This window comes from Agelaius phoeniceus, chromosome 3 (genome assembly GCF_051311805.1).
Source record: "Agelaius phoeniceus isolate bAgePho1 chromosome 3, bAgePho1.hap1, whole genome shotgun sequence".
NCBI lineage: Eukaryota > Metazoa > Chordata > Aves > Passeriformes > Icteridae > Agelaius > Agelaius phoeniceus.
The window spans coordinates 78,515,518-78,529,082 of record NC_135267.1 but is presented as its reverse complement, the minus strand read 5'-3'; the positions used below and the strand labels follow the sequence as shown (position 1 = coordinate 78,529,082).

At 34.7% G+C, this 13,565-nt stretch overlaps 1 protein-coding gene across 9 annotated transcripts in view; it reads left to right on the top strand.

Moving 5' to 3' along the window:
* Positions 1–13,565, top strand: part of QKI (QKI, KH domain containing RNA binding) — a 154,283-nt gene that overhangs the window by 48,213 nt on the left and 92,505 nt on the right. The window lies entirely within an intron of this gene.

The window sequence follows — 13,565 nt, the reverse complement described above, 5'->3', positions numbered from 1 at the left end:
GGACAAAGCGGAGGCAAAGCAAAAACATACTAAAAGAGCAAATTGCAATTTCACTAAAGATCTAAAGGTAATATTTATGCAAACAACTACACAATTTATAAACACTAGAAATTAGTCCAGAAGCGGTGGGAGGGAAGCAAAACCCCTTTTGCTTGAGTGTGTTTGACAAGGCATGGCTTCTGTCTCTGGTAACTGATAAGGTCTGCGCTTTGTTGTTGTGTGTTCTTGTATCTTGTGTCTGCTGATCCAGCCCGCAGTGTTGTCAGCTCAGTGAGGAATGTCAGGAGTCTGGAGCAAAAGGGACATTAAATGGTTGACACTGAGGGATGGCAGTAAATGAGATGGGAGCTAAATATATAGGTTTGTGACATTCTAGCAGCTGGCTAAAGTCGTGCTGTTTGTTGCTTGGGTATCCTAGCCTTAAAAAGGAAGAGAATGCATTGTAGCACTCAGAAGAAAAAAAACAGCTGGTGGCTTATCAGTCAGCCCTAGTGACAGAGAAGGTTAAAGAGTTTGGAAGGACAAATCTTGAAAGAGTGCTTTTATTAGTAACATTAAGTTTTTCACTTGGTATGAGTAGTTTTATAAAACTACTCTAAAACTTGGCTTGTTCAGTGTAAAAAAGGCATGAATGCTTTGTTTGTTGTCCAAATAAAATTACTTTAAAAATTTACTTACTTACTTTTGATCCAAGCAGCTTGTTAGGTGATTTTTACAGTAACTTACTTTTGATGTTTTCTTGCTCCATAATGGAACTTTTGGAAAGAGTTTTATACTCACTCGGATTTTAATGCTTAATTTAGAAGAAAAAAGGCTTGTTTTTCTAACAGATGAAGGTATGAATGTCCTCAAATGGTATCAACTTTATATATCTTAATCCCCATCTTTATTAGAGGGATAGGAAAGTGCCATCGTGATTTAAATATGATTTTATGTTAGAGACACTTTCAAAATAAAAGTTATTTTTTGGAAAAATCTGTGTCTAATTGCTTAAAAGCTTAATATTTGACATGTAACTTACTACTCCATCTAGTTTTTTCAGTGAAGGCTGTTTGAATGTAAGCTTGAAATAAGTACAGCACCTTAGTCGAAAGCTTAGTCCTGCTTGATACTCTCTGCTGCTTCTCCGTGTCTGAGACTTTTACAGTTTCTTCTCAAGAACCGGTTTACTTCTTGAACCCAGACCTGATTGTTACCACTGTCTTAGAGCTGACTCAGAGAGAAGTGAAGAGCAAAACCTCATCTGTGGCTCCTCAGCAAGTGAAGTGTCAGTGAGGAAGCCTTTCTGTCCTTTTCTGTGCTCACAGGGAGTGTCAGTGTGGGTGCCTCTGACGCTGGCCTCAGCAGGGCCCTGAAAGAGGCTGTGGGCTAAAGATACCAAACTGTAATACAGCTGAAAGGCTTCCCTTTTTGCTTTTCCTGGTCCTTGTGCTGTGGCATACTCTGACAGGATGGCAAGAGATCCGGAAATTCCAGATCCCCTGCTCTTAGAGGGAATTGGTCTGTCCCCTTCCCTAAAGCTTGTTGGAGTGTTTGTGCAAGCGAGGTGTGAGCGAGCAGCTTAGGGTCAGCTTTTGCAAGATGGCAGCCGTGATCCTTGGGTCTCATTTCTCTTAATAGCTGCTTTTCTTCCTCTTACAGGAGCAACTTCTGCTTGTTACAGCACTAGCAGTGTGATTTTCTATCATTTTGAGATGGTCATGTGTTAATTTATGTGTTTGTGTAGGTTTTTCTTCTCTTCTGTTCAGGTGGATTGTACGTAGCAGGATGATGCACCAGATAAGGTTTTCAGGCCTTGAATTAAAGAGATTAGAGAGATTTGAGCTGCTTTGCTCAGGGGAGTTTGATGTATTGTGTTTAGGCAGATTGACTTTTTTTATGTACCTCTGTATAGAGAGATTGATGGCTGTGAAGCTGTATAGTAATTTGAAAATCTTAGTACATTATGCCATTTCTGAAGTGCTGATTCCCTTTTTTAATTAGCACAGCAGCTCTTTGTGGATCTTCATTTTAAATTCTGTCACTTATTTAGGCCAATGCCAATATTACCTATGTGTTACATTATACAAGAAATATCAGAATAAATATTAGTAGAATTTAGCTAATCTAATAAACTTGCCTTTATTTCTTCTATATATCCAAAGCAGTTTATTGATAGTATTAGCTTTTTTCCAAGTGATTGTTTCATTCTGCACAGTAAAGAACAGAAGCAAACAGCTTTTCTAACTTTATGTTAGAGGTCAGTAATTTAGGAGTTATTCTTAAATAGTCTCTGCCTTTCTAGCCTGTTATCTGACTTCCACTGCTTCTCTTGAAAGGAACTTATGGAGTGCAACATCTTCAGTGTTTTGAAATTTTTCAATTCTTTGATGATATAATGTAAGGTCTTACTCATTTTCACAAAAAACATAGCTCCTCCTTTAGATTTGGATTGCTTTCTACCTTCCTTCTGAAGGTTCCATTATCTTAATGCCAAAACTATGTGGTGAAGGTGTAATTGTTCTGCAGGAAAATGAAAATGAAAGAAGATTGGTTACTCAATCCTTGGACAGTAAAGCTTCTTAGTATTCACTTAATTTTGAACTAAATGGTAAATTTCTTGGCATAAATGTTTACCTCTTAGGTCAGTTTTTAGAAAATGAAATTGAAAAAAAATTGATTAGATGTGGTAATTTGCCAAGTATAGAAGATTAGGATACCCTTTTTTAATGCTGTTACATTGATCCTCAAATGGGTCAAAGAATTGTTGAAGAAATTATGTTAGCTCTTTAGCAGTTAATCTTGTAAAACAGTGCCTTTTAGATTAGAGGTACTATGATTGTGTCAACACAGAAATTATTTTTTTCTTTTTACACCTGTGATAACGCATGTATATATTGTGCTTGAAACTAAAGTGGAATCTTCTGCCCAGAGGAGCTGAAAATATATTTTCCAGGAAGCCTGTTTTACTGGTTCAGTGTTACTTCAATGGATGAAAACTAAGTTGGCATCCTAGATGACATTTTGAAGATACTGAGTTTTCTATATACAGGAATTGCTACATCCTGAATTCTTATGACTGTATTTTGATGATGAGTTCTGACAGGTACCTATTTCAAACAGAAGACAAAAGAAAACTGTATCTTGGCTTCTCTGATTAGTTGTAATACATTCAATCAACTAGGTGTAGCTACTCAGGTGGTTCTGTCACATTAATTAAAATTTCTGTGGCAAAAATGAAGTTTATTTAGATAAATATCTAGCTATCATTATATTTCATTAAAAATTTCCAATACCTAACAAAAACAACACCAAGTATTTAATTTTAATTTATTCAGGTCTCTCTTTAAACTGCAAGTTTAGAATTTGGAGGAAAAAGTTGTATCCCTCAGTGTATTACTCTTGGTTTGTGTTTATCTTTTAATCTGTGCTTTGAGATTTCTTTGTTCTTTAATCAAGAAATTTGTATTACCATTATTAAAATGACCTGGAAAGCTAGCCTGATTTTTATTTTATTTATTTCTTTTTTTTTTTAATAGATCTGGTCTAATGTATTTACATGAGGTTTGTAAAGCTGTTTGTCAGTTAAACATGCTCTCAAAGCCTTCAGCAGAGGTTATTAGAGGTGAATGATGTGGATTTAAAGGATTTAGTAATTCATTCCAAATCCCAGCTATATTTTTTAATGCTGGTTTTTTTGTTGTTTTTTTTTTGTTTGGTTTTTTTTTTTTGGAAGGAGCATTTAAGCATTAGGATGTGGTCTGCGGGGTAAAAAATGATATTTTATTGACATCACATGGATAATCTGGTTTGTCTAGGTTACAGCTGCAGTGATCAGAAAGATTCTGAGCTTTTTGAATGATCGCTGTATCAGTGGCTGATATTCTGCTCAGTCAGGAACAAATGCAAATAATCTGTAATAATCTGTAATGGGCAACTCTGCCAGCTCTACCAACAAAGCTAACATTGCAGAATTACAGTAGGTAAATTGTGGCACCCTTACAGGACCTGAAAGGACCCTACAAAGAGAGCTGGAAGAAGGTCTTTTAGGATGGGTCAAGGGGGAATGAATTTAAACTGAAACAGGCTAGCATTAAATCTGATGGTAGGAATAAATTCCCTACCCTTGGGGTGGTGAGACAGTGGAACAGGTTACCCAGAGAAGCTGTGGATGCTCCATCCCTGGAAGTGTTCAAGGCCATGTTGGATGGAGCTCTGAGCAACCTGGTGTGGGGGAAGGTGTTCCTGTCCCTGGCAGGGGTTTGGAATTACATGATCTTCAAGTTCCTTTCCAAACCTAACTGTTTTATGATTTTGTAAAATGCAGTAAGCTGATATTTTATTTTAAGATGGTTATATTGCTGTGATGCTGGGGCTTTAATTGTATGGTGGTGCTTCATAAAAACAATTTAGTTTTTATTATAGCAAGCAATATTTCTATTCAAATTAATCTCCCATTTAATATAACCTCAGTTTTTTATCTGAAATTATATGGTGTGCTGTTTGTTTTTGGCACATTCCAGAACACAACTGGAAGTAGTATTTTATTTATTAAATAATGATACAGTGCCAGAATTACGGGTACTGACAAAGAGAACCTAATAGTTGAATAAGGCTCAGGATCACCCTTTGGAAATTCAATACTTGTGATTCTAATAAGTAACAGAACTACTTGAAGTGGCAAAATCTTAAATGGAAACAAATTCTGATCTGTCATATTATAAATCCTAAAAGTTCTAATTTATTGTACCACTTGTTTTTAATGTTACCTAGAGAATATCACCAGTAAGAAATAATAGAGGAGTAATTTTTAAGTAGACCAAAATTTTTATGGTAATCCGTTCTTTAAACCATTAAACATGTATTGCTGATGTCCAAGAAGGGAAGGCAGCAATTCTTAATCCTATAGTGAGAACAAGGTGCTACTGTACATAACTGATTGTTTGCTGACTTCTTAATAAAGTTTTACTGGAAAACATAAATAAATTTCTATCAGCATTTCTTACTAAAGATCATGTGTGGGCAAGGTCTGTTTATGACTGCCCTACAAATGCTAAATACCGAGCTCAGTTTTGTGAGCTGGCTTGCAGCATGTGTGTGTTCATTCAAGAGATTTTATTCCGTTCTGAACACAATGTGAACAATTCAGTGATTGAATTTTGCTGATGGCACAGCTTTCTAGATGAGGTGAATTAGAGGTTAAACAGCATTGGGGCAGACTGACTCATGCATGCCATGAAACAGAAATATCCCAGTACTTAGAAGAGAGATTGAAGTTGTTCTTTCCTGCTCCACATAGTGCCTACTAATAAGTTTGATAAAGTTTCTGGAGATCTTTCTCCTTTCTGGACATCTCATAGAATCTGTACTGTTCTAATTGTTTTAAGAAGCTGTGCTTAAAAACCCAGTTAAATATAACGTAATTTAAAGGAATTTAACATGTTACCAAAATTACTCCTACACTAACTGTGTTATGTAATCCTTAAATGTAGTTCTGGGAGAGAGTAATAGATACAGGTATTTGTATGCAGAGAACTCATTTCCTCTGTTACTAGCTGTATTTTTCATTGGAACCTCTGCAATGACTAATAGGCAAAACTTTCGCACTTATGTGTTGTTTTCATTTTCCTCCAGATGCTGGTACTTTTTGTATAGTATATCAGACTTCAAAACACTGAATGTTAACTTTGTTCTCCTGCTGCACAAATACTATGTTTTAGTAATGTATTACAATTATGTTCACATCCTTTGTTTTTGCATTAATACATTTTACAGATGTTTTTGAACTAGACCAAGCTGTTCTCGCTCCCACAATAATTATCAGTTCTTTCCCATAACAAGACAAGTTACTATCTGGCTTTGATGTTGAAAAGTGATTATGGTAACTGAACTAGAACAAAAAAGAAAAAAAAGCCCAAAATGCCCCCAACCCTATAATCTTTGTTAAAAATGTATGCAGTGTACTAAATAAATATGGAACCAGTCTGAGTGCATTAAATATGTACTGAAAATTATTCTTAGCCATTTAAATACAATCAGGAAAAGAAAAGAAATATTTTCATTATCTCCTTTCTAAGATGTTGTTCTACTCTTTGTGACCACTCAAATTTTAGTGAATTAGAACTGCATTAAATATTTCAGCTGTAGTGACCCTTTTATTTAATGTTGGGGATTAAATTGCTCACACTTGAAGTCAAGTCAGAGGTAGTTTAGCAGATGTGCTGGAAGTTTTGATTTTGTTTATCTAGCACAGAAGTACCTAATTGAAAATATGACAGATCCTAATTTTCTGTTAATTGATACTCTGTATTTTGTTTTCCAGTACCTTAATGGTTTTATTTTTGTGTTTAGGTGATGAAGAGATTATTTAATGGTAATTTGTATGTGTAAGTTACTTACAGCACAGCATTTCTAATTTACTACTTAGCTTCATCACTTAAATGCTTCAACAGTTCTCATTTAGCTTTGATTATAGTATTAGAATGGTATATATCAGATACAGCAAATGTAAATGGATATATTTGACATAAGCAGATTACATGTGTCATGCTGATATTTACTATATGTGTACTTTGACCTTTACTTGGTTATTTTGCTTAGAAAACATGCCATATTTAGGAGAGAATGTTTCTGATGAGTTGTTTTCTGCAGCAACTCTTCTATTACCAGTAGTAGGTGGGTTTGGTAGAGACTTGAGGAAACAACTTCACATGTTGTCACTAGCAGTCTTAACAGCTACCTAAAGTTAGTTTGTATGTAAAAATTTACTTCTAAATGTGGTTACTATTGTCTGTGTTCACTGTGTTGACTATGATAATACCATCTGCAATGTCAGCCTCTTATTCCTTTAAAATGTCATTAGATAATCTGTTATTCTTAACTATGTTACAAACTTTCCGAATTTGGCTGCCGGACATTTAATCTTCAAACTACATGTGAATGCAGTTAATGAAAGATTTCACAGTTTCAGCATTATTCTTGAAACATTGCACTTTTTCATCTTGATTTCTGAAATGTATACAAGTGGCTGTTTATGTGACCTTAGCCTTCTTTGGTTTTGGTTAATGTATAATGTGGTCACTGAGTGTGGGATGCACTTGTTTTTATTTGATAGTAGTTCTTACTGCTTTAACAAAAGCTGTGTAGCTGTTTTCTGTTGAGATAAATGTGGTGTTGAATCACTGAAAATACTTAAAAAGGCATGAAATATATCTGAGGTTTTGCCATCATGGAAAAAGAAACTTTCTGTTCTGTTAATCCCAACCTACCAAAAAAATGTAGTGATATCATCTTCTTCTGAATGGGGGGAGATAGTGGCAACAGTTTCAAGAATTTAAAGAATTTTGACTGAAAGTAGGAGGTGGGGGCTGTAAATGTTACCTGAAAGGTTAGGTATTTAACCCATAACGGCTCTTTTACTGGCAGATTGCATTTGTACAGGTGTAAATGCTAGTTCCTCTAATAATATATATAAGTGTTTGTACATGTACAGAAATACACATCACTATAACTGTGCTTGTAAAAGTAGCCTAACCAAACATCCCCCCCCCCCAAAAAAAAACCAACGAAAAACAAACAAAAAAAAAAACAAAAAACCCAAAAAGCAACAATCAAAAGCCAATTTTTTGATAAAGTTGTCATTGTGGAAATAGTTATATGGTCACAATATACTAATGGAATAAACACTGGAAAATGTTATTGCTAGAAAGCATATGCAGTGTAAGGTAGGGTAAATTACCCATTTGTCATTTCTTTTTTTCTTATAAAATGTTACAGATTACTTTCTCAGAAATTCATTCTCAAAGGTATCTATCTATAATTTTATTCTACAAGCTTTGTTTTCTTTATTAAACACTAAACTGCCTAACTGAAAGTATACAATCTTATGGTTTAATGCTGTATTTTGTTTTCTAATCCCTCAAGTGGTTTTATAGTTGTTTCAAGTTAGAGGCCTTTAAAAAATCAAATCAGCCTTATGTATCTGATTTATATTTTTATGATTATCTAAGACTTGGCTGATCCCAATGCAAGATTTTTTAAGAAATGCAGAAAAATAACTGCATTGCCAGTTTCATGAAACAATATTTCTTTAAAAAGACATCAATGAAAAAAAAAGCTAAATTTGCTAATTTTAGTGGGTCAGTAACAGCTTAATTGGATTCAGTGTCCATTCTTGTATTTGTTTTGTCAGCATAATGCTAGTTGTCTTCTGCTGTAGTATTTCCAGTTTGTTTGCATATAAATGTTACAATCAAATGCATTAGCTGATTTTCTTTGTAAAAAAACATGCATGAAAATGCATACTTGAATTTAATTGTATCTTTAAGAAATTTATTAATCCTTGGAGTAATGTTAATCTTGCTCACAAAGAGTACTCACATTAAACAGACACCATTGTGAGTGCCATACACATTCATCATGCTTTGTTTTGAATGCCTTCATTGTCTTGCAGTTCCTTTGTGTCTCTTCATTACTCCATTTCCATGGTTGGCATTCTAGCCTGTGACTCTGTCAGATTAAATTATCTCCTAAATGGTCTTGGAGTATGACTACTGCAATCTGAAGACATGGAAAGTTTCTTCTGAAGTGGCTAAACTGACTGCCAGCATTGCTGCTTAAGATAAAATTACAGATGTTCTCCATTATAACATCCCGTTTTCAGTTGCTTCTTAACCATGACATATTCTAACCACTGAACCACACAGAATCCTGGTCTTCAGATGCTTTTTATTTGGTGTGGAAAATCATATGACAGTGAAATGAGCAGGAAATGCTGCTCTCCATTTCTTCAAAAAGCAAACTAACCACCAGGACACTTTAAACCAAATTTTTGGGATTCTTTAGTTTGCTTAATGTATCAGTATATGCAATATGAAAACTGATTTGACCACGGAGAAGCCTAAATATAAGGTAGTTTTGTCTCTTGATGAAAATCCACTTTCAGCTGGCATTTGGGTCTAACATTTAACTAGACTGTAAAATAAAACTGGGAAAAATATGGGTAAGGGTAGGCAAGACTGCTCGTGAGCGAATTGAGAAGCCTGAAGTTTTTGTCCTGTTAGGATTTAAAAAAAAAAAAAGGAAGTTATATGTAAAGGTAGTCTCAAAATGGAGACCTTGTTTCCATATATGACATAACTGTACTGAAGCTGCTTTCTGCAGGAGGTTAAGAATTAAATGACATCATCAAGAGTGGACAGTTATGGTTACTATTACTCAGTTGTAGTAATTACAGTGGGTTTTTTTAAGGGAAATAATAGAATGTATGTGTTTTTTCTACGCTGGAGATCAGAAAGTGAAACCAAATGCTGGATTACCAGAAACATAGATACATTGCTAAGCTTTTGTTATGGATCATTAGTAAAGAAAGGCTTCTTTTTTGTGTGTTTATAATATTTCTCTGAATTTAGCAGTTTATTTTATCATAAGGTATGCTTAAAGTCAGCATGAAGGGTAGAGCATCTTTTGGTTTTGTTGTAAAGAGGAACAACTGGGCTTTTCTTGAGACTTTGCTTAAAATAATGTTTAGTCTGGGTATGAAAAGTACTCAAATACACAAATTGTACCTAAGAACATAAAAGCTTTTGAAAACTTTTCTTAATTTCCTTAAGTTGAAATAGACTTGAAGAATAGCTTGTTTTTGGCTTTTTTCCAGTGATAAGTAACTGACTCTGCAAAATCAATGTTTAGTAAGTCACTGGAACATTTGCTAATAAGACTGTAGAATAAATGAGTTTTTAATTGAGTTAAATAATTGTTTGATCAAATGCATATGTTTATGTTCATTCTTGCTAGATTTGGATATTTCAATCAAATTGGATTTTTTCAAAGTCATTTCCCTTAATGAAGTAAAGAATTTTTTTCGTAAGTTAAATTAGTTCTTGCCACATCTTATATTCATATTTCAAAGGAAAACACAAAATACAAAAGTCACAATAGAAGTATGAAATTTACTACTACTTGTCTTTCTCAAGTTCCACAGATTTTAACATGCATGGAAAGATCCTTAAACACTGCATTTCCTATACTGTAAAAACCAGACACACATCTTTGTAGTCTCTTATTAAGCAGCTCTGAGTCTTTGGCATGGTTCATTCTTACTTTTCTTCACTACTTTTGTTCTGGGTGTGGGGACTGGTGAGGACTATAAAAGTACCTGGTCTGCTTAGGAAATAGTTGTTCTATGTGTAGGCAATAGATGATGTTTTTATCAGGGGGTTTCTTATACAGTGGACTTGTTAGGTAGGTCACCACATGGAAATTTTTTTGACTCTGGGGAGCAATGGTTGCTGCAGAATAATCATTAATATCCCAGAGTAAGTAGAAACATTAGGATTTGGAGCATCTTTTTTTCCCCAGTACATTTGTATCTGCTTAAACACTTGGGGTAACAAAGATCCTCATGTGCAATCTCCCAAGATATGCTGTCTCTTTTTTCTTTAAGGATGTGTGTTTGGGACATCATCTCAAACAAAGACAACAACTGTTTTACAGGCCAGCAAGATCCAGTAGTGTTTTGTACATGCTGAAAACTTCAAATGTGTAAAGTTAGCAAGCTAAGGGAATATGAGGGTGATGATGCAGAGAAACAGGCAGAGGGAGAGCAGCAAGGGTGTAACTGGTTGGAACTCAGTGGAACCTGAGCTCCACTAAACACTTGTACTTCTTGGCTTTTAGGATGCTCTTGTGTTTGTGTGTCACTGTCTTCTGGAGGTTGTTTCCTTAGTTCTGATTTTGAGTTGAGGAAGATTTGAGCACATGAAAATAAAACACAAAAAAACAATTGTGAAAAACCACTAATGAAAATTTGTCACAGAAAAATATATTGGGTGTAGAGATATTTTAGTTATTGTGGAAGGAGAGACTAACTTCATTTGATTGCTTTTTCTGTGTTCTTGACGTAGAAGCAGTTAATCTTAGTTTAAGCCATTTTGCTTAATTTTTAACATAATCTCACTTTGCAACATGTGTGAGGTTAGATACATTTCAAGTAGCACAGCCTTAAATTGGTCCAATTGATTTCTGAATTCTCTGGGGGTGAGGTTCACCCCCACAGTACCACAATACTCAAATGCAAAGTGAGAAACACTCCAGGAAATCAAGGGGAAATATTCTTAGCTTTGTCTCTGTACAAATGTTAGAACAAACAGAATTCCTGAGCACAGGTGTGTTATTTATAGAGAAACACAATGCAGTGATGAGTGTGTTTGGGTGACAATATGAGACAAAGAGCACAAGAAATAGAGTTAGATGTTAAGAATGGTCTTCTGAATTTGTCAGATGTCTTGGTCTGATAATTCTGTTTGATAGTCTAGCTGGCATGACAGGTAAGAGAAGCTGTAGCTGCAGATACAACTGGACTCTGACAAAACTGTCTAACTGGAAGGCTTTCTCTGTGTTCCTGAGTTGTGATCTTGCTGGTCACTGCTCTGTCTTTCCGACAGAAGAATCTGAATTATGTTTTTCTATGAGTTCTCTACTTGGACTTCTAATATGGTTGTCTGAGAAACTGAATACTGACAGTGATATATTGGTACAAAAGGTAGGGGATCATTTGTTAAAGCAATACTTGGCTTAATCTATGATAATTGATCACTGATGACTGATTAAGACTGCACCTCAGGTGGGATCCTGCAGCGTGCTCCTTCATCTTGTATCTCTAACACACTGAAGAAAATTTGGTTGGTAGGATAGAAAGTATGCTTAGAAAGAAATTAGGTCGTTACCAAATGCTTTTAAAGTCAGTTTTGAATTTTAATTCTGTCTTGAAATTACTGTGCCTGTAGTCAACAACATGAAATTCCTTACACAAATGTAGAGCAATATGCTGCTGTAGGGGGGCATAAAAGTTTCATGTGAATATAAAGCTAGGGGACAGGATCAAGGCTGAGGTAATAAGAGGAGTATTTGGGGACAGTGAATGTTAAACATAAGAACTGAATTTTTGAGGGAGGGAAAGAAACAACCTGGGATGTGTTAATAAGAATGCAGTTTATAAGATATAATTGTTCTGAGTAACTTAACACTGTTGAGATTTCAGTAGAAGTACCGCCTTGTCTAGGCGTCCTGCTTTTAAATATGATCAAATTCTAGGGCCCAGGAGAGGCAGTGGGAACAGGCAGCTGTTTGGAAGCTATACAAAAAGACTCTAAGTGGTAATACATACAGTTTGGAAAGAAAAGGTTGCATACTTCAGTAAAGTTGCAAACTTCAGGGTAATACAGATTCCTCCCTTTTTTTTTCTTTTTTTCCTGTATAGTTCTATTTAATCCTTTTTATCCAAAGTATGTTATTTGATTTTTCTTTTACTCATAATCCAAATTAATGAAACATTAGAGACTGCTGTTTTTCTTGAGAGATTGAAAATATAGCAATAGTCAGCTTTTGTGTTGGTTAAAATACTGATTTCAAATCAGCTTTGCAATATTATTTTAGCATTATGAGTGGGATGGCACAGATATCTAAAGTTTTAGTGTGCAGAAGTGTGGATGTGGAGAAAAGCAAGTAAGGTACTGTTCATGTAAAAAATGGTACAATTTTCATATCAAAAACAAAATGTGTAACATGTAAGATTTTAATAATATTTCACAGCTCAACTTTATTACTTGTAGCTAGTTTATTGCTTTATCAAAGCTTAGTGAATGTTTCTTTAATTTCTTGTGATTCACAGTTTCTGTGTGTGTTCACAAGTTCCTTTCGTCTTCACTACACACCCCCTCACCTCCCTGTAGTTGATTCAGACTTCATAATATGTCTTTGTTTTCTGAGCTTGCAATACTAAATAACTTTGGGAGTATATATTCCCAGAATAGTTTAGCTGCTGTGAAACACTGTTAATTTTCTTAAAGAACTTTAATTTGCTTGCATTCATAATTTCTGCTTACTCTTAAATCATTTCTGGTCTTTGCAGTTTCATAAGGATTTCAAATACATTGAGTTTTAGTACTCAAGCCCAGTTTTAATTAGCTGAGGAAATGAAAGCCAGCAACTTCTTCACAATTCCATTGAATAACTTTGTTTACCGGGATCTAAAATATCCAGAGCAGAACATTACAGCAGAATTTCTGTTCTTTTAATTTCTTCTTTGAATTTAATGTTCAGTCTGAAACTTCTTAGTTTATCTATCATTTGAGCTGGTGCTTCATCTTGGCACTGCAGTTGCCACAGAATACTGCTCTGTGTTCTCAATGCTACTATCACTTAGGGCTTTTTTATTTATGTCATAAATAAATTATTTCAGAATGTGTGGTTGAAAATAATGAAAGGGAAAAAGCTTTTGAAAATAATTAGGAAATAATGTTATGTATGGCTAAATGGTGGTATTACCGTGTTGAGTGTAGGCAGGGGGCTGTCTGCTCAAGTCAGCCAATTAAACATGAAATGCTCGCTTTATTTGTATGTAGAACTAAATAAATGATACAGCTTACAAAAAGTGATGTGCTTTTGTTGTGTCTGTATAGACACATAAATTTTTATATATACAAATATTTTATATATGTGTGTCTGTATGTATGTATGTATGACAAGACCATATTTTTAAGAAATGTTGCCCATGGAACCTAAAATAACCATGTAAGAGGTCTCAT